Source organism: Prionailurus viverrinus, unplaced genomic scaffold, assembly GCF_022837055.1.
Source record: "Prionailurus viverrinus isolate Anna unplaced genomic scaffold, UM_Priviv_1.0 scaffold_53, whole genome shotgun sequence".
NCBI lineage: Eukaryota > Metazoa > Chordata > Mammalia > Carnivora > Felidae > Prionailurus > Prionailurus viverrinus.
In genome coordinates, this window is record NW_025927616.1 from 125,095 (window position 1) to 147,357 (window position 22,263).

Genomic DNA, 22,263 nt, shown 5'->3' on the forward strand with positions numbered 1-22,263 from the left:
TCTGGTGTTCTGCCCAGTGAAGAGGTTTGAAAACCCTGCAGAGGGCGACCGGGGAGGCGATGTTTAGGCCCGAGCTGCTGCGTGTGATGGAGCACCCGGAGCCCCCGCCATCGCGGCCGTGGGGACACGGGGCAGAGACTCCGCGATCCCTCCCCGGCCCACTGATGGGGCTGACACTCAGGCTCCTCCCGTGTCTCTCCTCCATGGTTTCCTGATGCTGATGGCAGACGGGGCGGGGGGCAGGGACCCTGAGTATTGGGTGCCGGGAGACGGGGAGCCCAGCGGCGGGGACAGCTGCCACAGCTGACCGTTAACACTTGTTTCGTTGGCTGACGATTCAGGCCCCGGCCCGTTCAGGAAATGTGTGCGGACCTACCGTGGGCTTTAGAATCACGTCGAAGAAATCGACACACTAAAGCTGGTGTTTTGAGGAAGCTGCACCGACTGTGAGAAGACCCAGTTTGCATCTCCCTGGTAAATAAAACCTGCCTTTCTTCCTCCGGGAGGATTAACTAGCCAGGAGGCTGCTCTTTGAAGCTGCTGGACTTGCACAGGCCCGGCCAGCAGCCCAGAGGTGGAGGAAGCCGGTGTACTTTGATGTCAGAGCTGATTTCAGACCATCTTAGGTTGCGTTTTCTTTGAAGCACCGTGATTCTAGGCGACCTCTGCGCACGTAGGGCCAATCAGTTGACCTAGAAAAGCCTAGAAAGAAAAGGCCTTTGCCGAAAGGGAGTTGAAAATAGCTACAGGTTGAAATATCATGTTTACTTAAAGAGTTTTAAGAGAGATTATTTGGAGTTAATCTAGTTTCCCTAAAAGCATGAGATTAGTTGTTCAGAATGATTTCTTGTGGGAAGTTACGATTGGTTGTGGTGCGTCCCTTGGAATTCTCTGGGCTCCGGCAGATCCGACTTGCAGATATTTCTGGGAGGGGCCTGTTTAGGGTTGGGTGCACAACTGCATAAACACGGAGTGTTTTATTTTTAAATTTTTTTTTTTCAACGTTTATTTATTTTTGGGACAGAGAGAGACAGAGCATGAACGGGGGAGGGGCAGAGAGAGAGGGAGACACAGAATCAGAAACAGGCTCCAGGCTCTGAGCCATCAGCCCAGAGCCCGACGCGGGGCTCGAACTCACAGACCGCGAGATCGTGACCTGGCTGAAGTCGGACGCTTAACCGACTGTGCCACCCAGGCGCCCCTTACACGGAGTGTTTTAAATAAAGGGTTTTGAGTCGGAAAAAATAAACACAGAGGCTGAAGGTTCAGTTCAGAGATACGGAGTTACCAGGTTTCTTTTCCCTGATGTCAAGTTAATGGGAAATTGGAAACCAAGAGCTGGTTTGTGTTACCCTCCTACACCTTAAAACGTTGCTTGTCAGGACAGGCACATTTTTAAAATACTTGTTTGAATACCTGAATTATAAGCCTTATTTTCCTGCCAGCTTGTCACCCTTCTGAATGGTTGTTCTGATAACACAGCATCTGGACACTTTTCAACCAGTTGGGATTAAAAGAAGCTGGTCAAAGTGTTTTCTTCTCCCTTTGCTCTTACGTCCACAGGCCCGGGTACTTTCTGGTTTCAGGCATGATAGTTTCTTTAAGTATTTATAAATATCACACTGCTTTTTTTTAAAAAAAACTTTAGGGGCGCCTGGGTGGCTCAGTCGGTTGAGTGTCCGACTTTAGCTCAGGTCATGATCTCACCACTTGTGGGTTCAAGCCCCGTGTCGGGCTCTGTGCTGTCAGCTCAGAGCCTGGAGCCTGCTTCAGATTCTGTGTCTCCCTCTCTCTCTGTCCCTCCCCTGCTCATGCTCTGTCTCTCTCTGTCTCAAAAAAATAAATTAATTAATTAATAAAAACATTTTAAAAATTTAAAAAACAAAAACAAAAAAACTTTAATCGTTTTTTTAAAATTTATTTAAACTAAAAACAACAACTACGTTTCTCCTACCCTCTACTCCCTCTCCCCACCCCGCCACCCCTGGCCCCTACCAATCTGTTCTGTGTACCTTTGAGCTTGGGGTGTCTGTTTTATATTCTACAATAAGAGAGATCATACGGTGTTTCTGTTTCTCTGTCTGACTTATTTCAGTTAGCATAATGCCCTCACAGCCCATCCATGTTGTTGCAGATCACAAGGTTTCATACTTTTTTATGGCTGAGTAATATTCCATATTACATGTATAGACACACACACACACACACACACACACACACACACACACGCACGCCAGATCTCTATCCAGTCGTCTGTCAGTGGACACGTGGGCGGTCGTAAATAGTGCTACAGTGAACACGGGGGGTGCAGATATCTTTTCAAGTTAGCCTTCTCATTTTCTTCAGATGAGTACCCAGAAGTGGGATTGCTGGGTCGTAGGGTAGTTCTGTTGTTAACTTTCTGAGGACCCTCCACACTGTTTTCCAGAGCGGCCGCGCCCGTGTGCATTCCCACCAATGGTGCACGGGGGGTCCCCTTTCTCCGCAGCCTCGCCAGCACCTGTTGTTTCCCGGGTTGTTGATCTTGGCCATCCTGGCGGGCGTGAGGTGGTATCTATCTCATCGTGGCTTTGATTGGCATGTCCCTCGTGATGAGTGACGTTGAGCATCTTTTCGTGTGTCTGTTGCCATCTGTGTGTCCTGTGTGGAAACATGGCTATTCGGCTTGTCTGCCCATTTTATTTTATTTTATTATTCTTTTTTAATTTTTTTCAACGTTTATTTATTTTTGGGACAGAGAGAGACAGAGCATGAACGGGGGAGGGGCAGAGAGAGAGGGAGACACAGAATCGGAAACAGGCTCCAGGCTCTGAGCCATCAGCCCAGAGCCTGACGCGGGGCTCGAACCCACGGACCGCGAGATCGTGACCTGGCCGAAGTCGGACGCTTAACCGACTGCGCCACCCAGGCGCCCCTGTCTGCCCATTTTAAAACCACATTTTTTTTTCTGTTGAATTGTGTGCGTTCTTTCCATATTTTGAATATTAGGCCCTTAGCAGATGCATGGTTTGCAAATATCTTCTCCCACTCAGTAGGCTGCCTTTTCGTTTTGTGGATGGTTCCCTTTGCTTTATTACTTAAAAACACCACATTGCTCTTGTGTTTAATGTTTTCATGCTCAAAATAATGATGTCTCTGAGGATGGAAACAGAGCATTTTCCTAACTTAGCAGGTGGGAGTGGGGCTCAGAGGTCACAGTAGGGGAGGAGTGACCCTGCTCTGGCCCTTCTTCAGCCACTGCTCCTGCTTCCGCGGGGACTCTCCGGGGGGCTGGGCTGCTTGGTCTTTGAAAGGTCGGTTATGGAACTCACAGCTCTGGGAGGGGAGGGTCAGCAAAGTGGGTCCGAGTGGGTCTGGTCTGCCTGAGGGTCAGCAGCAAGCCGGCTTTTCATACCCGTCGTTTCGTTCGAGACCATCCCCAGTAAAGGCTCAGCTTTCTGGACCGACCCCAGGCAGCGACCCGCTGCGAAGAGACGCGTGCGCAGCGGAGGGAGGCCGCCGGCAGTGTCTGCTTTAGGGTGAGCCTCACACGTGACGTGCCGGCCGCAACGTCGTGTGAGCGAGACGGAGCCATTGTCTCCGTGGACGTGCACCGTATGCACACGTGTGTGGAACACACCGTCTTTTCAAGAGTACACGGTGTCTTTCTTGAGAGACAGAGCGGGGGGAGGGGCAGAGAGCGAGGGAGACACCGAATCCGAAGCAGCTCCAGGCTCTGAGCTGTCAGCGCAGAGCCCGACGCAGGGCTGGAACCCACGAACCGTGAGATCGTGACCTGAGCCGAAGTCAGCCAGCTGAGCCACCCAGGCTCCCCTAAAAAGGTTTTTCTTAATGTTGCCAGCGTTACCTCAGCAATATGTAATATTCAAAGGAAGACAGTTTTCACTGTTGACAATCTTGAAAAAAAATTCTTAACCTCTATTTTGCTGTTTCAGAGCAGAAACCTTAAGGAACAAACTATTGAGAAGTTTTGTACCTGCGAATCTAAATCATTTTGAAATCAGTCATAACTGAGAGCTGTGCGTTTTGAGTTCTTTTGTTGAGAAGTACTCTTTTTTTTTTTTAATGTCTATTTTTGAGAGAGAGAGAGAGAGAGAGAGAGAGAGAGAGAGAGAGAGCTCAAGCAGGGGAGGGGCAGAGAGAGAGAGAGAGAAAGGGAGACACAGAATCCGAAGCAGGCTCCAGGCTCTGAGCTGTCAGCGCTTGACTCGTGAACTCCGAGATCATGACCTGAGCCGAAGTCGGGCGCTTAACCGACTGAACCACCCAGGTCCCCTGTTGGCAAATCTTCTTAAATATTAAATATCAGCTGGAAAACCGAAGTAAATGATGAATAGTGTATTATTACTAAAAGAGATTTCCTTTAGTATGTAGAAGATTACAATCTGCAGACTTTTACCATTTTTAACTGATTATAGCTTCCTTATAAGGAACTGCCCATCATTGTTAAACAGGCTCATTTATTCAGCCTATGTAATTGTCCACTTCGTTCTTCGTGACCGACTTTTTGTTACATTTTGCGCTGGAGACACAATCAGAAGCGAGTGGAACACACATCTCTTACTGTTTATCACCTGTTCATTTAACAGATAATTCTTGAACACCAGCCGTGCACCTGGCGCTGTTCTGCAGGCTGGGGTCGTGGTCCGTGGAGGAAGAAGCAGTCAGTAAATAACGGGTGCTTAAGCTAATTCCAGAGAGGGATCAGTGCTTCACAGATGGGGAGGGCTAATCTGTTAGATCTTTTAGGCTGCTCTGCGTTATAGAAGATGCTAGTACGACTGATCACACACATAAATACGATAAATGCTGAGCAGGAAAAGTAGAGTCCTGTGAGACTATGTCAGTGAGGAGGTGGGGACTAGTCCACCCCAGGGAGACGGGAGAGACTCCTGGGGGAGGTCACATTTGAGCTCGGATTCGAATGTCGGCTAGGTGTGCTGGTCTCCAGGGGCTGCCATATCAAGGCCACGGACCGGGTGGCGTAAACAATACGGAATTATTGCCTTACAGTCTGGAGACTGTAAGTCTGGGATGAGGGCACTCTCCTCCAGCTTCTAGTGATTTGCTGGCAGTCCTTAGGGTCTCTGGCTTGTACACTCGTCACCCTGTCTCCACCTTCATCCTTACACGGGCATTCTCCCTGTGCGTGTTCTGTGTCCAAGCTTCCCCTTTTATGAGGATACCAGTCGTATGACCTCATCCTGAGAAATTACTCTGTATTGGCCCTGTTTCCAAATGAAGTCACATTCTGGGGTGTTGCGGGCTGGGGCTTCAGTATATACATTTGGGGGACACGGTTTAAACCACAACACCAGGAGTTTGCAGAATGAAGAGGGAGGGGAAACCTCTTTGTCAGGAAGGAAGGACAGCACGTGAGGGTCTTGTGTTGGAAAGAAGCGTGGCTCACTTAAGGACGGACTGGGGCGCACATGCAGTGAGGTGGCCCCAGAACATTCTGAAGGTGGGACAGGTATGGAGGCCACGTGGGCCCGGAGCATGGCCTGAAGGAAAATTTCCAGGTGGCAACATCCAGTAGACAGAAGTTTGTGCGTGTCGATCAGGAGAGAGGCTGAGGCTCCGGAGAAGGACCCGGGCTCGGGGCGTTCGGGGTCAGACTTGGCTAAACTCACTCAGGAACAGTGTCTCCGACGGGAGGGCTGGGATGGCACGTGAGGCTGGCCCGTGTGAGGAAGGTGTCGGAACAAGAAGCCCACGAAATGGCAGAGAGCGACATGAGGTAGAAACATGTGGTTGCAGGGGCGTCTGACGCTTGGTTTTGGCTCAGGTCACGATCTCATGGTTTGTGGGTTCGAGCCGCACATCGGGCTCTCTGCCGACAGCGCGGATCCTGCTTGTGATTCTCTCTCTCTCTCTCTCTCTCTCTCTCTCTCTCAAATAAATACTTAAACTTAAAAAAAAAGAAATACCTGGATGGAACGCTGCTCAGAAAACCGAGTTCGAGGCGTGCCGGGAAGGAGGGACTGGCCGGTGGGGTCAGATGCCAGGCGGAGGTCGAGTCGGGCAGCTGAGAAGAGATCTGAGGTCAAAGACCCGCCCGTGTAGGAGGTGAGAGTGGAAACCAGGCTTTTGTGTGTTGGGGACGGAAGAGAAGATGGCGAGGCGGAAGGAGTACAAGCGAGTGTGTGTGTAAAGTGCACATTTGCACACCTGCACAGAGAAATATTGCGGCCTGCGGGCGGGGGCGGGGGGGGGGCGGGGCACGGACCCGCGAGGCCAGACGGTGCTGTGGGAAGGCGAGCAGATGGGCGGTGCTGGGAGGTGGAGACGCGGAACAGAGGCGGTCTTCGCTTCCCGCTTCCCCGGGTGGAGACATCGGGAGAACGGACGACACTCTCACCCTCCCGCCGGCGGGTTGGCAGCCGGGCCGAGGCGCCGGTGCCACGGGTCCCGCTGACCGCAGGCCCCGAACCGGAGCAGGAAACGGGGGCCCCGGCGGCGCGCCCGGGGCGCGTTCCCGGGACGCGGACGGGAGCGCGCAGCGAGCGGGGGCGCGCGGTCGTGCGGCTGGGGCGCGCGTTCCCGCGTGTGGTCAGCCGCGGCTGTTGTCGGCGGGGCAAACACGGGTAACAAGCGCGCTCGCGTAGTGGACTTGGCCTGAGTCCAGTGAGGGGGGTTCCAGGAGAGAACAAATGTTCTTAGCCAAGTGCGTTCGCAAGCGGACGGTCTGGACGTGCCATTCTCTCTCTAGCAGATTCAGACGTTACGTTATTGGAACACCACCTGAGTGTGCGTGCTGCGGGTTTCCAGGGCTTGGCACTTGCTACAGGCTCCGATTACTGTGACTTGATTACTGTAAATGCTCTCGGGGAACAGATGCAGGAAGCTGTGCGTGTGGCTGTGGAACACTCCGACGGGGCATGGAATCCGATCTACAGAGTCAGTTAGCAAAGCAAGGTCGACCTTACCGGCAAGGCCACAACCAGGGCAAGCAGACAAAATAATTTCACTGTTAAAAAAGGAAACGGATGTGGAATTTAAGAAACAAAACAAGTGAACAACAACAACAAAAAAAGGTAATCCAAGAAACTGTCTTTTGTTCTGTTTATTTTTGAGAGAGAGAGCACACGAGCAGGGGAGAGGCAGGGAGAGAGGGAGACACAGAATCCGAAGCAGGCTCCAGACTCCGAGCTGTCAGCACAGAGCCCGACGCGGGCTCGAACTCACAGACCAGGAGATCATGACCTGAGCCGAAGTCGGACACTTAACCGACTGAGCCACCCAGGCGCCCCAGAAACAGACTCTTAACTATAGAGAACACACTGCTGGTCACCACAGGGGAGGGGGTGGGGGACGGGAGTGAAGGCGTGCACCTGTTGTGAGGAGCACGGGTTGACGTGTGGACGTGTTGGATCACTGTGTGGTACGTCCAAAACTAGTATTACACCGTATGTCAGCTACCTGACATTTTAAGAAAGCAAAAAAGGAAACGGGTTTAAATGAAGCAACATGTACCCAAATGCCCAACTTAGAGATTACACCATGTGTGCAAAATGAAGGGAATGTTTCTATATCTGGATCATTTGTCATGAAACAAAGGTCAAGACCGTCACGGTTTTGTGTATTTTGAAATTTTCATTAAAAAAAAATGACTTGAAAAAATGGGCACCTGGGTGGCTCACGAGGTCAGTTAAGCTCGGGTCATGATCTCACGGTTTGTGAGCTGACAGCTCAAGCCTGGAGCCTGCTTCTGCTTCTGTGTTTCCCCTCTCTCCGCCCCTCCCCCACTGGCACTCCGGATTGTGACGGGCCAGGCGTTTTATGGTTGGAGACGGCCGACCACGGAGGAGCCTGAGGGAGCACGGTCCAGTTGAAGGCCAGGGGAAGCACTTCGGGGAAATTGTGAAAGGGTTAATGATGAGCCTTCACAGAGTGAGTCCCCTTGGCTTATATTATTATTTTAAAAGTAAGTGATCATTTTTAAATACTGAAATACACACTCTTGCCATTTTTCTCAGTCTGTTACTATCCCTTTTTGAAAGGTTGCTGGGACTACATGAGCACCAGCAGTAGCCCTCATTCTGACTCCTTAGACCAAGATGGAGGAAATCATGTACAGTTCGCCTCTTTAAAAGAGCACGACTGATGGAGACAAACAGATAAATAGAACAGAATACAGAGTCCAGAAATAGATCCACACACATATATGGCCAGCTGATCTTTCAACAAAAGCACCAGAGTCATTCCATGGAGAAAGATCAGTCTTTTCAACCTCTTGCGATGCTGGACTAAGTGGATCTCTTGGGGGGTGGGGGGTGGGTTGGACAACCCTTGGCCTCTGCCTCACAGCAAATACCAACGTTTTTTGAAAGTAGATCGTAGACCTAAATGTTACAAAACCTAAAACCAAAACTTACAGAACGAAACATAGTCTTTGTGAACTTAGAGTAGGCAGAGATTTTTGTCTTAAGTCCATTCAAGCTTCTGTAACAAAGCAGGGCAGATTGGGGGGGCTTATCAACAGATTTTCTCACCGTCCTGGAAGCTGGAAGACCAAGGTCAGGGTGCAGGTGGGGTCGAGCTGTCTTCTGGTGATGAAATTTTCATTGTGTCCTTATGTGGCAGAAGGGACCAGTGTTCTCCCTGGGCTCGCTTGTGTAAGGGCATTGATCCCATTCACGACGGCCTTGTCCACATGACCTGATCACCTCCTAAGGGCCCACCTCCTGGTATCATTACATGAGGATTTAACATGAATTTGGGGGGAGCGGACACAAACATTCAGACCATAACAACTTCCTAGGACAAAGAAAACCACTATTCGTATGATTAAAAAAAAAGTTTTGATAATTTGGACTTAAGACTGTATACGTTTCTGCCTTCAAAAGTTATTATTTAAAAAATGAAAAAAACAGGGCATAAAGTGAGGCAACGTCTGCTTGTATCTAGAATATTTAAAGAACGTTAATAATACAATAATAATTTAAAAAAAATGGGCAGACTTGAAAAGACACTTCAGTTATTTAAAGTTCACAATGAGGGGGAGCCTGGCTAGCTCAGTTTGTGTAGCGTGTGACTCTTGATTTTATGGGTTGTAAGTTCGAGCCCCACGTTGGGTGTGGAGATTACTTAAAAATGAAATCTAAAAAATAAAATAAAATTCACAGCAAGATATAGGCTCCAGAATGGCTGACGTTAAAAAGACTGGAGAGAAAGCAGAACAGGGGGGACGTTTTTGATGGGAGAGTACACACAGCATAACCACTTGCAAAATAGGCAGTTCCTTAGTAAACACACGTGGTTCCATCCCTACACATTTACCCAAAAGAGGTGAAAATGTGTGTCCACAGAAAGACTTGTTTATGAATGTTGCTATCAGCGTTATTTGTGAGAGACAAAAGCTGGCAACAATGGAAATGTCTGTCAGGAGGAGAATGAACACATTGTGAGTAGTCGTGCAGCACAGCCCTCCTCAGCAGTGACAGTTAAGTGTGGACAGATCTCCAGATGTCTATTGAATGAAGGAGACTCAGCACAGAGGATGTTTTCTATGGATCCATTTGCCAAGTTCTAGAACAGGGAAGAGTAATCTGTGAATGAAGGAATTACATCAGTGGCTGCCTGGAGTGGAATAGAGTCGGGGGATTGGCTATAAAGGGTGTAAGAAATAATAGTCTGTAGCCTGATCGTGATAGTAGTTACGAAGACATGTCCACCCGTTTGTCAGAACCCATTGAACTTTATGCTTGAAATTTATACATTTTATTGAGTATAAACTATACTTCAATAAAGTTGTTTAGAACTAAGAACATGAAATTGTGTTTTAAATAATTAAACTATTGGTAGCGTCTAGTTTTATGTATTTGTTAAGAAGAATTTGGTTAAATTTATGAGGAGTCGTCCTGTATTTCTAGGGTGTTGTATTAAACCTTCAAGGAGGCAGTTCACTGAATAGTTTAACTTCGCACCTGATAGTTCTGGTGAGACACAGAAATTGAGGGCTGCCCCGTTCTCTCCGGGAAACACTTCCCAACATTTGCGGCCTTCGCTTTCAGCAGACTGGTTTCTGTATTTAACACATGGACCAGTTTTATTATTACATTACTTTTCTGTGTTTTCAGAGGCTGAAGTACTTGGTGTCTTAAACTACATGCACATGCCTTAAAAAACATGAATGTGCTCATTTTGGATTTACGTTCTAGAAAGTATTTCCTGTTTCATCTGAGTCCCGAGAGCAAACCTTCCCTGTGTGTCTTCACTCCACGGTGCACGGTTACTGTCATGTTTCTCTTCTGCTTTGTGTCTGGATGTCTTGCACATGGATTGTTGACATCTGATTTTCACTAGCCTAGTACTTTGGGGAAGAAACATAAGCTTTCTTATTAAATGGTCTTTCTTGTAAAGTCCTGCTCACTTTCTTGGGGGTTGGTTATCGCTTAGGGTTCATGGAGGAAATTTAACTGCAGGGATATCAGCATTGTTTTGAATGGAGAAAGTCTTCAGTAGTTGATGTATTAAAAGTTTAAGCTGGTATTAAAATGTCTTTTTTGGAGGTTCTAAGGGGCATTATTTTTATGTATTTATTATTTTAGAGAGAGAGGGCGAGTGGGGGAGAGGGGCAGAGGGAAAGAGAATCCCAAGCAGGCTGCATGCTTTCAGCACAGAGCCTGATGCAGGGCTCGATCCCACAGCCCTGGGATCATGACCTGAGCTGAAATCAAGAGTCAGACACTCAACAGACTGAGCCCCCAGGAGGGATATTATTTTTAAAAGACCGAGCTCACAGGGCAGTTGAGGGAGGGACACCATTACTGAAGTATCAACTTTGTGTTTATGTGGCATAGATTGTTCTTGAAAGAGGAAAAGTGATTTTGTTGACAAACAAATGCAAATTATTAGCTAGTTTATAGTTCTTTTTTTTTTTTTAATGTTTATTTTTGAGGGGGAGCAGGGGAGGGGCAGAGAGAGAGGGAGACACAGAATCCGAAACAAGCTCCAGGCTCCGAGCTGTCGGCACAGAGCCCGACACGGGGCTCAAACCCACAAACCGTGAGACCGTGACCTGAGCTGAAGTCAAGAGTCAGATGCTTAACTGACTGAGCCACCCAGGTGCCCCAGAAATTATGTTTAATACAGTCTTTCCACGTCATTGTGCTGTCTCCTGAAATTTTCAACCTGTTGATTTAGGGAGAAAAATCAAGAAAACAGAGTCTCAGATTCTAACGGCCAGAGGATATTTAAAACAGTTTTAAAAGTTCCTTGTTTTCTTTCAGTATCTGCCTGAGAAAATCAGACCGTGTCTTCTTAGCTGATGAATTATCATCTGTGATTTCTGCATTGTGGGCATTCAGTCCAATTTCTATGTTGATCAAATTTTCAGTGATAAAATCTCCATTTTACTTATGTCCTCATCACAAAGGGTGAGGGCCTTATTTTATATTATCTGGTTTAAAGGAGTAAGATGATTTAACTAGAGCAAGAATACATTTAATGTAGGTACTACATAGAGCTTGTCTGTTGCCTTAGTTCAGTTTTTCACACCTGAAAGGTTTCTGACTTGAAGAGTTCGGATAATTTTACTATGAAGTTTCATAACAAGTACAATATATGCTGTCTCATTAGGTAAATTGGTAAGACTAAAGCAAGTAAAATCTAGGCAGTGTGGTTCCTAAGACCCCAACAGGGCCCACGTGTTAGATAGCGTACGTCACCTTGCAAACGCTAACCCGCAGGGTGGACACAGACTCCACAGTGGTTGGGTCTGGACTCTGGGCTCACGTGCCTGCGTTTAAAAGTCGATTCTAAAAAAAAATAAAAATAAAAGTAAAAAATAAATTAAAAAAAAGTCGATTCTGCTGCGTTGTCATTGTGCACCTGGGGGATGAGTTTTCTAAACTTCTTCTCGCGTTCGTGACATGAAGGTAATCATGGGACTTCTTCCGGGAAGCGTGAGGAGTAAACAAGGCCCTATTTATTGAACCGTTACTGACGTCATCCATACACGGTCACATGATGCGGGTCGTTTGGCTGTGCACGTGAGTAGATGAGACATAAAGAGAAAGTCTGGTTGGAGAGTTGTCTTCACTTCCGCCAGACCCTTCATGTGTTGTCTTTCTTGGTTTCTGTTTTCTTTCTTCTGTTGGAGACCCTACTGAGTAATGAACTAACCGGAACATGGAAAGTGGTGTCCTTCACCAGGTTTGCAAACTGGATGGCAGGTAACTGCGTAGTCTGTGTGGAAAACTGAAACTTGACTGTAGTTACACTTCAGATGAAAACAATGACCCAAATGACCCAGAACTTCATGTAAAAAAAAATACTGTTTGTTCTAGCAGTTTTAGTTTCCTAGCAAACTTGAGAGGGAGGTACAGAGACCTCCCGTGTGCCCCCACCCCGACCGGGCACAGCCTCCCCGACTGTGGACACCCCTCCCCAGATGGGACAGCGGACGCACCCGCACTGACACATCGTCACCTAGAGGCCACGGTGTACGCTGGGGCCCGTTCTTGGAGTTGGATACGCGCATGTCCGTCATTAGAGTGTCACAGAGTGTTCTCACTGCCCCCCCAAGACCTCTGTGCTTCACCCCCTGCCTCCTCGACCGCTGATCTTTTTACTGTCTCCATCGTGTTTCCTTTTCCAAATGTCCTACGGTTGGAAGTCTACAGTGTGTAGCCTTTCAGCCTGGCTTCTTCGACGTGGCCCGAAAGGTCGTTTCTTTTTAGTGCCAAACAACGTCCCCTTGTCTGCAGGGGCCTCACGTCATTAATCCATCCATCTACTGAAACACGTCTTGGTTCCTTCCAGAAGAGGCTTTTAAGGCAGGGTAATAACTCACTTGAAGAGTTAGATCGGTATGGAAGTAGTGAGCCGTGGTCTCAAGTGGGATCTCACCTGTGATCCGAGCCAAGCTGAAGTTGGGGGTTTTGTCTGGGAATCAGAGCATTCGCTCAAGGGAGGTTTTATATTTGTCTTGTTATGTTTAAAATGGAGAAGGTAGCAGCGTATTTGTGAACGAATGGGAACGACCCAGCAGAGAGGGAGAAGTTCCCGAGGGCCTTCGGCAGCGCTCTGTGCTGGTGAGAGGAAGGTAGCTCGCACGCAAGCGTCCGGTTAGCTTTAGGCATGAGGACAGTTTATCTGTAGAAGCAGGGGGGACGTCAGAGAGCTGACCTGCACGCAGGCGCCGGGGGCGGGGGCCGCGATGTCGCTGCCGATTGCTCGTTATTCCCAGTGAACTAGAAACCGAGGCTGGGGACCCACCGTGAGGGTGGGGGAGGGTTTGTGCGAGGTTTGAAGAGCCCGGGCTCCGGAAGAAAAGAAGGAGATGCCAACAATGACGAGAGACAAAGTAGGTGTCCTTCCTGAGACCGACAGCAGACACTTGCTAACAGACGCCGAGGGCTGTGGGAGAACCGTTCCTCCAGAGCACGGAGCGAGATCACTGAAGGGCAGACGTGAGACCTTCGGAGATCTGCAGACGCCGAGCACGTGTGCTGTCCCGAGATTTGTGCCAAAAGAGCCGCAGAACCATTCGCTTCCGCTGGCAGGAAAGTGAGCCCGGGTGCAAATACCAGAGGCGAGAGTCAACACGGGCCAAGAAATGGGCGCCTATCTTGGTCTATTTAAATTAGCGTTCGTGGTAACAAGTAAATACTGAAACGTAACATTGTGCCCTTAAGCGTATCTACTAAGGGAAGAATTTGGAGCACGTGTGTTAACATAACAAGCTGCTTAAGTTCCGGCGCGGTCCTTCCGGGACGAGCGAGGGCAGGCAAGCCCGGTGAGCTCCTCTCCCTTCGGCGGCCTTGGCGGTTGGTCAGTGTGGGGACATCTTAGGTGTGGTGTGACCTTAGCCGCACTGTGTGAAGTTAGAAGGCGCCGGAGACATTTGGCATTACCTTCCCAGTATTCTCAACATTAATCCTCTAAATGTTAGACTCATCAGGTGCCAGAGACGTTCCCAGGCTGGGACGTTTGCTCAGAGGCTGGGGAGGGAGCCGCTCCCGCGCCTCGGAAAACCCGTGTCCGGGCGCCCCGCGGGCCAGACCGCAGTGTGAATAAACATCGAGTTTGTGCTTGAATGCAGCTCTCGTTGTCCTTGTCCCCTCCGCTGTGTGTGTTCAGATCAAGCACAACCTGGCATACGCACTGCTGTGTGTATGGTTCAGGTCCTTCCACGGAAACGGAAGGTCTGCCTCTTTTCTTCCCCTGGTCAGGAAGGGTGAGGCCGGCGGGTGTTGGGCCCCAGCTGGAAAGGGCTCTCATGCCCTTTATTGAGGGTTGCACATCTGTAGAAATCACGTGAAACGTAGAAGGTACAGTGGAGGGGGGCGGGGGGGGGTTGCAATACGATAGTGAAAAGTAATCTCCAAGACGGAAGTTGCTGAATTTTTAGGTAGAAACTATAGTTTTGTTGGAGCTCCCCAAAAGCCGTGCTTTTGAGAGATCTTCGTAAGAAGTCGTGCCTCACTGAGCCGTTTTGTTCTGAACGTACCGGGTACGCCGTGTGTGCCCTAGCTTGTAGAGTTTATCAGGTGATGCGTTACCATTCTTGATGTGCAAAAGGCTACAAGTTTCCTTCTTAGACACTTTGTATTGCATTTAGAAAGCATCGTTTATTTTTGGTTATTCAGGGACTTAGTTGTACCTAATAAAGTGATTCCTAGTTGATTTTATTATTGGAACATTTCACCTCTTTATAATGATATTTTACTAGAAAAACAAAATATACTCATGTTGCGAGTGATGTGTGCTGGTAATGCAAATCAGATTATTTAAGACTCATGTTACTGTTTAGACGAAGATTTAATTGTTAATCTATCTAAAATAAAGGAATTAAGTAGCTACCATAAACCCTTTTAGGGATAAGTTGGGGCATAAAAATACAAAAATAAGTTGTATTGGGGCACCTGGGTGGCTCATCGGTTAAGATCAGACTTCGGCTCAGGTCGTGATCTCACGGTTCGTGAGTTCGAGCCCCGCGTCGGGCTCTGTGCTGACAGCTCGGAGCCTGGAGCCTGCTTCCGATTCTGTGTCTCCCTTTCTCTCTGCCCCTCCCTCGCTCATGCTCTGTCTGTCTCTCCCTGTCAAAAATAAATAAACATTAAAATTTTTTTTAATTAAAAAAAGTTGTATTACGACATATGAAATGTTCTGTTGGGTTAATATTTTATATTGTACAGATAGTTAAATCGTCTAAGAAATATTTTTTCCCTTCGCTGGTAATGCTAAACCAGGCTAGTCTGGGATACATATTACTGATGCTCGGAGTAGAAAGTCTACACCTGTGGTAAAAGAACACGGCATGGTAAATATGTTTACACAGCTGTGTGGTAATGTCGCTTATTACGGGGCACACTTACAGAATCTTGTAACGAGCCTCATTTTCATGCAGCCATTAACTCTGGCGTAGCAATGCTAATTAAAGAATACCTTCATGTTTCAAATGCAGGCTATATAAACAACATACAGCATCACTTTAGCTATCCACAAGCTCTGACTACATAAATTTGATCATGAGTAGATGTTGGCTGACTCCTGAGGAAATAGAGACTTTCTGTAAGACTATTTATTTACAATTTATGCTTTCATTGCATACTCTGCCTGCTCTTAGGACCAGACTGAGTTTCCATTAAACTTTATTGCATTCACATGGGCTCTTCTGTCATGCTTTAATAAAATTATAAAATTGACTTAATTGGGTCTGTGTGAAAGCTTCCTTTATCATTAATAATTCCATTTATTCCACGAACTTATTAGTTTTGGATAACTTGAATGACTTCATTAAGATTTGCCCTAGAATATGAATATTATTTAAAAATTAAGCACGAGTAAAAGCAAATTTAAAAATGTGCTCATAGGACTTTGTGAATTAAAAAATACATATTTGATTCAAAAGAGTAAATTGTTCCCACTGAATATATATTGCTGTGTTATTATCTGTAAAAATACATCATCTGGAGAATTTAACAGGCAGTGAGTGGTTTCACCCTTTTGTCTAACTATTGAGCTGTTTTGTGCCATGAAACTCCAGAAATACCAAGATGGGAGGCTTATTTTTCGTGCTCGAATATTTTCGTTTCCTTCTATCTGGAGAGAATACCCAGCATCCGTTTGTAATTACTGAAGCCTGCTAGTGAGACTACAGATCTGTTTAGCCTGTACATGGTGGAATCTTTATTATTCCCTCAACTCTTTCAAGAACTCTTTAAAATGGATACTAAGTTATAAGAAGGCCAGGAAAGAGACTCTAGCAGATACAATATGTATCTATTTCCACTCCTGGAAAACCCATTCAGAATGCTTTGGGAGAACTTATTTCTTGCTTGTGTAAACAATTTAACTTCTAAGATGGATGGCGTGAGGTTAGTTATGGAAGGTTTTGACCTCAGTATTTTTCACAGCACTAAGCATGGTGACTAACATATCCCAGGTACCTCTAAATATTTATTGACTTAGTGAATAAATAAGGGTTGATAAAATATTGACTATTCATTGGCACATCAGGGAACCTTCTAGCAGAGTGAGAGCCGAGGTGGCCAGAGTGTAAAAGGGTTTGCCTGGTTGGGAAAGAGAGGAGTTTGGAACAGATGACCAGAAGCTGACCAGAAGCGTGTTAGAAACACACATCCCTAAATCACACTCTCCTGGTGAGGAGTAGAAGCCTGTGTTCCAAACGGGCCATCCAGGGATTATGGGATTGGTAGGCCCATTAGGGAACAGCTGAGGATCAGGAATTCTTTTTTTTTTTTTTTTAAGTTTGTTTGTTTATTTATTTATTTTGAGAGACAGAGAGAGAGAGAGACAGCCCAAGGAGGGGAGGGGCAAGATGGAAAGTGAGGGAGAGAGAATCCCAAGCAGTCTCCACGCTGTCAGCTCAGAGCCCAACGCGCGGCTCGAACTCACGAACTGTGAGATCATGACCTGAGCTGAAACCAAGATTTGGATGCTTAACTGACTGAGCCACCAGGCGCCCTTCTTAAGAATTCTTTCTTGACTGTTTGCTCCAAACCCAAACATCTCCACATCAGAAGTGTTGTGTGATGCCCAGAGAGTTAAATGGATGCCAGTGGGATATCCTAAAGCATTATTTATTTTGAAATCAGCAATCTAATAAATTTAATTTCTCGATACCAAAAATATTTCAATGTAAAATAAATGGAAGCCTTTTCCAAAATCAAAGACCGTTTTCTTGGTGGTAAAGACCTCTGAAGAGTTTTTATTCTTTGACCTTTTCTCTTTCTCTCTTTTCTTTCTTTTTCCTTGTTTTTTTTTTTTTGTTGTTGTTTTTTGTTTTTAGGATTCCCGGGGATTATTACTCTTCTTTTTGTGGTGTTAATATACCACACGTTGCAGATACACTGCATCTCGATGGCCTCACATTGGTTGGAAACCCTGTTTTCCCTCACAGTATTCCCCTCCTGCAAAAAGGTTCTTGGGCTGCGTTACATCTGAGAATGATGTGGGCTAAACCAGTTTGAGTCGATTCCCTGTTAATTTCAGCTTCCAATCCAAGATGGAGAGATTTTCCTTAGGACTGTGTCTCCAGTGACCCCTTACGTGTAGAGAAGGAAGAAGTCAGGAGGAGACGGGTCAGGAACTGTGCTTAGTGTTTTACACCCGTCAGCTTGCTCCTGTTCTTAGAACTTGTAACTGTTTCAAGCTCACTATGAATTATACAGGGTGTTGTTCTGTTCGTTCAGCTGGCATAGACATGGCTGGTTTTAATCAAGCGAGTAAAACGTGTATGCCACGGGATTGTGTTAACGCTCTCCCATTAGGATTCGAGATTCCATGGACATATTTGGACACAAGCACGTTTACTTGTGCTTTACCTTGTGAAAGCTATTTATCGAAACCCCGTTCTGTAGTAGGCCCCGCGCCGGTGGACCGGAGAGCTCCGGCCAGCAGGCACAATAGGCCTTGTTTTGGGCACCGTCCTCCACGTGCCAATGACAGAGCGCAAAAGAGAAAACCGAAATGACCCGGCCAGCCTCAAAATCAAGACAAACACCTCAAAGACCGTAAGGTGATCAGCGATGGGAAGTCGTGAGTGGGACTGGAACCGTGAGCTGGCCAGTCTTCCGGCCAGAAGCAGGAAGGTGCTAGACTGCTCCTTGGCTGCTGCGCGGGGGCCAGGCTGGGCCGGGCTCACTGCTCGCAGGAACAAGTGGAAGCAAGAGTCCTCCCCCGCCCCCATTCCCCCCCCCCCCCCCACTGGACGCTGAGTGGTTCTGCCCATGTGTTGGGCCCATGGTGTTGGAAGCTGGGAACCAGGGGAAGAACGTGGGGGTGAACACAGAGTTGAGTGACCGGAGACGAGGCCCATGGTCCGCTGGCTGCACTGTGCCTGACGCCCCCACAGAACTGGAGCCTTACCCGTGCTGTTATCTGCTGCAGAGCAAATACGTGAGCGGTATCAGGCTGGCAGAGGAGATACGTGCAGGCGACCGTGTGAGCACACGTAGGGGGAGGAAGGAAGGAAACAAGGACAACCATGTGAGCACACGCAGTGGGGAGGAAGGAAGGAAGGAAGCCAGGCCAAAACAACAATCCCTCCCATGAAACTGGCCCTGCAAAGCTGATGGCCAAAGCTCGCGTTAAGGAGCATGTCCCCCAGCCGCGCTCTCGAGATTGCAAGAGAAGTCTGGGATAGCACCCCCCGCGTGTCTTCCAGAACTGATGCAAGACGGGAGCCAGCGGGTCAGCGGTGCATTCCAGGTGCAAGTGGTAAATACAGGCGCACTCGCGTCTTGGAACTCTGTAGGACTGCGCCAGACCTGAGGGGCAGATCTTACGGCGACGGGGGGAAGAGCCCCCCCTGAGAGGGGAGGCCGTGAACGGACTGGTCATCGGCAGCACGGATGCCAGGAGACGGGGAAGTGATAACTGGGCGGCACTGAGGAGGAAGAACGGTGCGTAGAGTTTGTGCCCTCCTGAGCTGTTACTGCAGGGTGAGAACAAAATTAAGAAAATTTACAGCCTGTAAAATACGAGTGTTCACCGTCCCCACAACCCCCCCAGAGGAGATAGTAAAAAATGGAATCAACAAGAAGAAAGGTTATCCCGCAGAGGATTACGTGGGTGGATTAGGAAATGATACCGGGGTGGATGAAGTCGGTCAGAGCGCAGGACTCCTTCCTGGTCTCTGAAGCGTGTGGACAGGATGCGTGCGTCGAATCGCTCCAGCATAAAAGCCCCAGCTCTCGCAGCATGGCACTTGTCCAGAGCAGGTGTGGATGCTCGTCGCCGGGCGGAGAAAGGGGACGAGGCTGTGAGTCGGTCGTCTGGGGAGAGAGGGGAGGAGATTCGGCTGCGCCCAGCTCCGCTGGCGTCCCGCTCCACGGCAGTGGTGAAACTCGGGACTCGTGCTGAGGGTGGTTCGGCCGTGGGGGCTCTTTGGGTTGTTTGGAGCCCTTCTCACGGCGTGCGAGTGCCTCTGTACCAAGAGAAGTGCGATGGCACCTTCTTAGCTGACTTTTTTCCGGGCGGATCCTAGCGATTTGTCTGCTCATTTGTAAATGAGCGCGGTATATACCTTTCTTCAAAAGTTAAGAGTGACTGGCTCAGGAGCTTGTTTCTGGCTTTTCTTTAATTCCGTGTTCCCAAGTTGTGTTTTCTTCTTTCCTCGTGATCGGGTAGTTTGAAAGCCTCCGTCTCTCTGCGTTATTGTAACTTAGGGGTAGAACCAGTTTCCCCGTTGCCCATCAGGTGACCTTGGACTGCCTAGGGATTAGTATAACCGAAGGGCACGGGCGTCTTCCCCAAACCCAAGGCTGCTGCCGTTTCTCCTGGGGTTGTCCAGAAGGTGTGTCTGCACCAAGGAGCAAAGGGAGGGAGGTGGCTGGCGGGCAGTCCGTGCAGACGCGGCACCGGTAGAGCAAGGGCCGAGGGGGTGTCTGTCCTGCAGGTGGAAGACACTGTCCCCTGAGGACGGCAGGGGCGGGACCTCCCGCAGCCCCCGTGGGTCCCGGATTATAGCGGACGTGATGGGGCTGTGCGGAAACAACCTGGTTGGAATCTCGAGACCACGGTGCCGAGGGCCCTTTGTCGCACCTCTGCGGGGACTCTTAGGTCCACCCAGTGTCACGGAGTTTCCCACTCGCGTTTCTTGTCCAGTAAATTGTGGAAGCCGAGCTGACCGCTCCGTCAGATTACGGCGTGAAAACCGCGGGGTCCCTTCTGCCTCCCTGTGCCGTCCCCCCACTTGCGCTCCTGCTGCCCCCCGAAGCCTGAGCTCCGGCCTGCGGCCTCTCTGCCCGGCCCAGACTTCCCGCCTTCGTACCGTGGCCGCTGGCGCCCCCCACGTTCCTGGTACCGTCTTGGGCGGCCTGCCGTGTTGGCCCAGCCTTTCTTCTGAACTGTGTCCCCAGGCTCAAGAGACCGACCGCAGGGGAGCAAAGCCAGGTGCCTAAAGTCCAGTACACTCTTGTCGCACCTGCCTGGTAACTTGAGGGTTCGCCCGAGCGTGTGAGCCAGAAAGACAGCCGAGGCACGGGGACGCGGGTGCGCGAGGACTGACGCGTGCCGGGCGGGGACAAGCCGGATGCAGCCGTGACCTCGGACTCTGACGTCTGCAGGACTCAGCCCGCGCGACTGGATGTTTAAAGCAGGAATGCTGAAAAGTACTGTGCTTCAGACTTGCAACTGTACTTTGAAGTTGCGGAATAAAGTAGAAAGTGGTGATTGGAACTTAGTGCATCGCAGAGATTGATTTCCATGCTGTGAAAAGTGCTGCCCCTCCCCCCCCCATCTCCTTGGTAGAAACCGGTATTCTCTTAGAAGGGTTACCTAAGAAAAGGTCAGAACTAAAATATAAAATTGAGCCTAGATCATTTTATAAAATGTTAAACAACTAAACAGATAACGGAGTAAGTTTATTTTTCATGAATAAAACAATGAGCTTTCATATATCATGAAAGCTCTGATATGTGAAATTTCTGATATGTGAAATTTCTGATATATGAAATTTCAACTGGAGGTGTTACTGTCAGACCCCTAGCGTCCAGTGTGAACTTCTAAGTTAGCTTATTGGAAAAGGTAGCTCGTTCACAAAATATTGAAACTACTCCAAGTATATTTAAAAAAAAATTTTTTTAATGTTTATTCATTTTTGAGAGACAGAGACAGAGCATGAGCGGGGAAGGGGCAGAGAGAGAGGGAGACACAGAATCCGAAGCAGGTTCCAGGCTCCGAGCTGTCGGCACAGAGCCCGAGGCGGGGCTCGAACTCACAGACGGCAAGATCATGACCTTGAGCCGAAGTCAGACGCTCGACCGACTGAGCCACCCAGGCAGGGGTCCTTCCAAGTATATTTTTTATCTGCTCAGCAATATGATTTTACCCTGGAGGCTTTTTTTTCTCTTTTCCTTTGCTTTTGTTATTTAACCTTTTGTCTTTTTTTTCAACGTTTATTTATTTTTGGGACAGAGAGAGACAGAGCATGAACGGGGGAGGGGCAGAGAGAGAGGGAGACACAGAATCGGAAACAGGCTCCAGGCTCTGAGCCATCAGCCCAGAGCCTGACGCGGGGCTCGAACTCCCGGACCGCGAGATCGTGACCTGGCTGAAGTCGGACGCTTAACCGACTGCGCCACCCAGGCGCCCCTAACCTTTTGTCTTAAAAAAGAAGTCACAGATACTAGCATTAAACAGCAAAAGGGTACATGAGGAATAAAATAGGAATCTGTTATGAGCACTTGTCCTTGAGATAACTTTCATAAACTTGAGATTTATACATACACTGCTGTCCGCTGCTGAGCCAAGTGGGGAGAACGTGTCTTGTTCCTACATTTGTGCTTCATTTTTAAAAAGAGTGAGCTAAGCAACATGCTGGTCAGGTCAAGGTCTGCTTGTATCACCGATGCCACCTCGTGCTCCCCTCAGCCAGGCCAGAGACCCAAAGAAAGTCGTTAAAATCTTCAGGCTTTGCCGTGTTTGAAGTTAGTCTCGATCAAAGGCACTAGGACTTGGGTTTTTAACAGGAACTTTTTAAAAAAATAGAAGCTGTTAAGGGAGACTTGTGCACGCGCACGTTGAGCTTCTCAAATACAGTGCCGGGACCCCAAAATGCAGGTGTGCTGCTAGGTACAGATTTACTTGCCTTTTGAAATCTGCTACACCAACGGCGTATTAGTTTCATTCTTTGAAGCTGGGATCAGAAGAAAAGTTTTCTTGTGTCCCCGTGAAGTCCGTGCATTATTATTATTTCAGATCCAGGTGTCGTCAGACCAGCTTGAGGGGCTTTGCTGCAGAGACAAGGCGTGAGTGCCAGGACCTCCTGGTTCTGTTTTCTCCCCT

At 48.4% G+C, this 22,263-nt stretch overlaps 1 protein-coding gene across 9 annotated transcripts in view; it reads left to right on the plus strand.

The window, feature by feature from the left end:
• Nucleotides 1-22,263, plus strand: part of DISP1 (dispatched RND transporter family member 1) — a 179,545-nt gene that overhangs the window by 89,674 nt on the left and 67,608 nt on the right. Inside the window, exon 1 of one of the 9 annotated variants that reach the window (XM_047848110.1) lies at nt 6,050-6,069. The exons of the other annotated variants lie outside the window; for them this stretch is intronic. The gene's annotated coding sequence lies outside the window, so the exon portion shown is untranslated. Of the gene's footprint in view, nt 1-6,049; nt 6,070-22,263 lie in introns of those variants that run through there. 9 annotated transcript variants of the gene reach the window in all.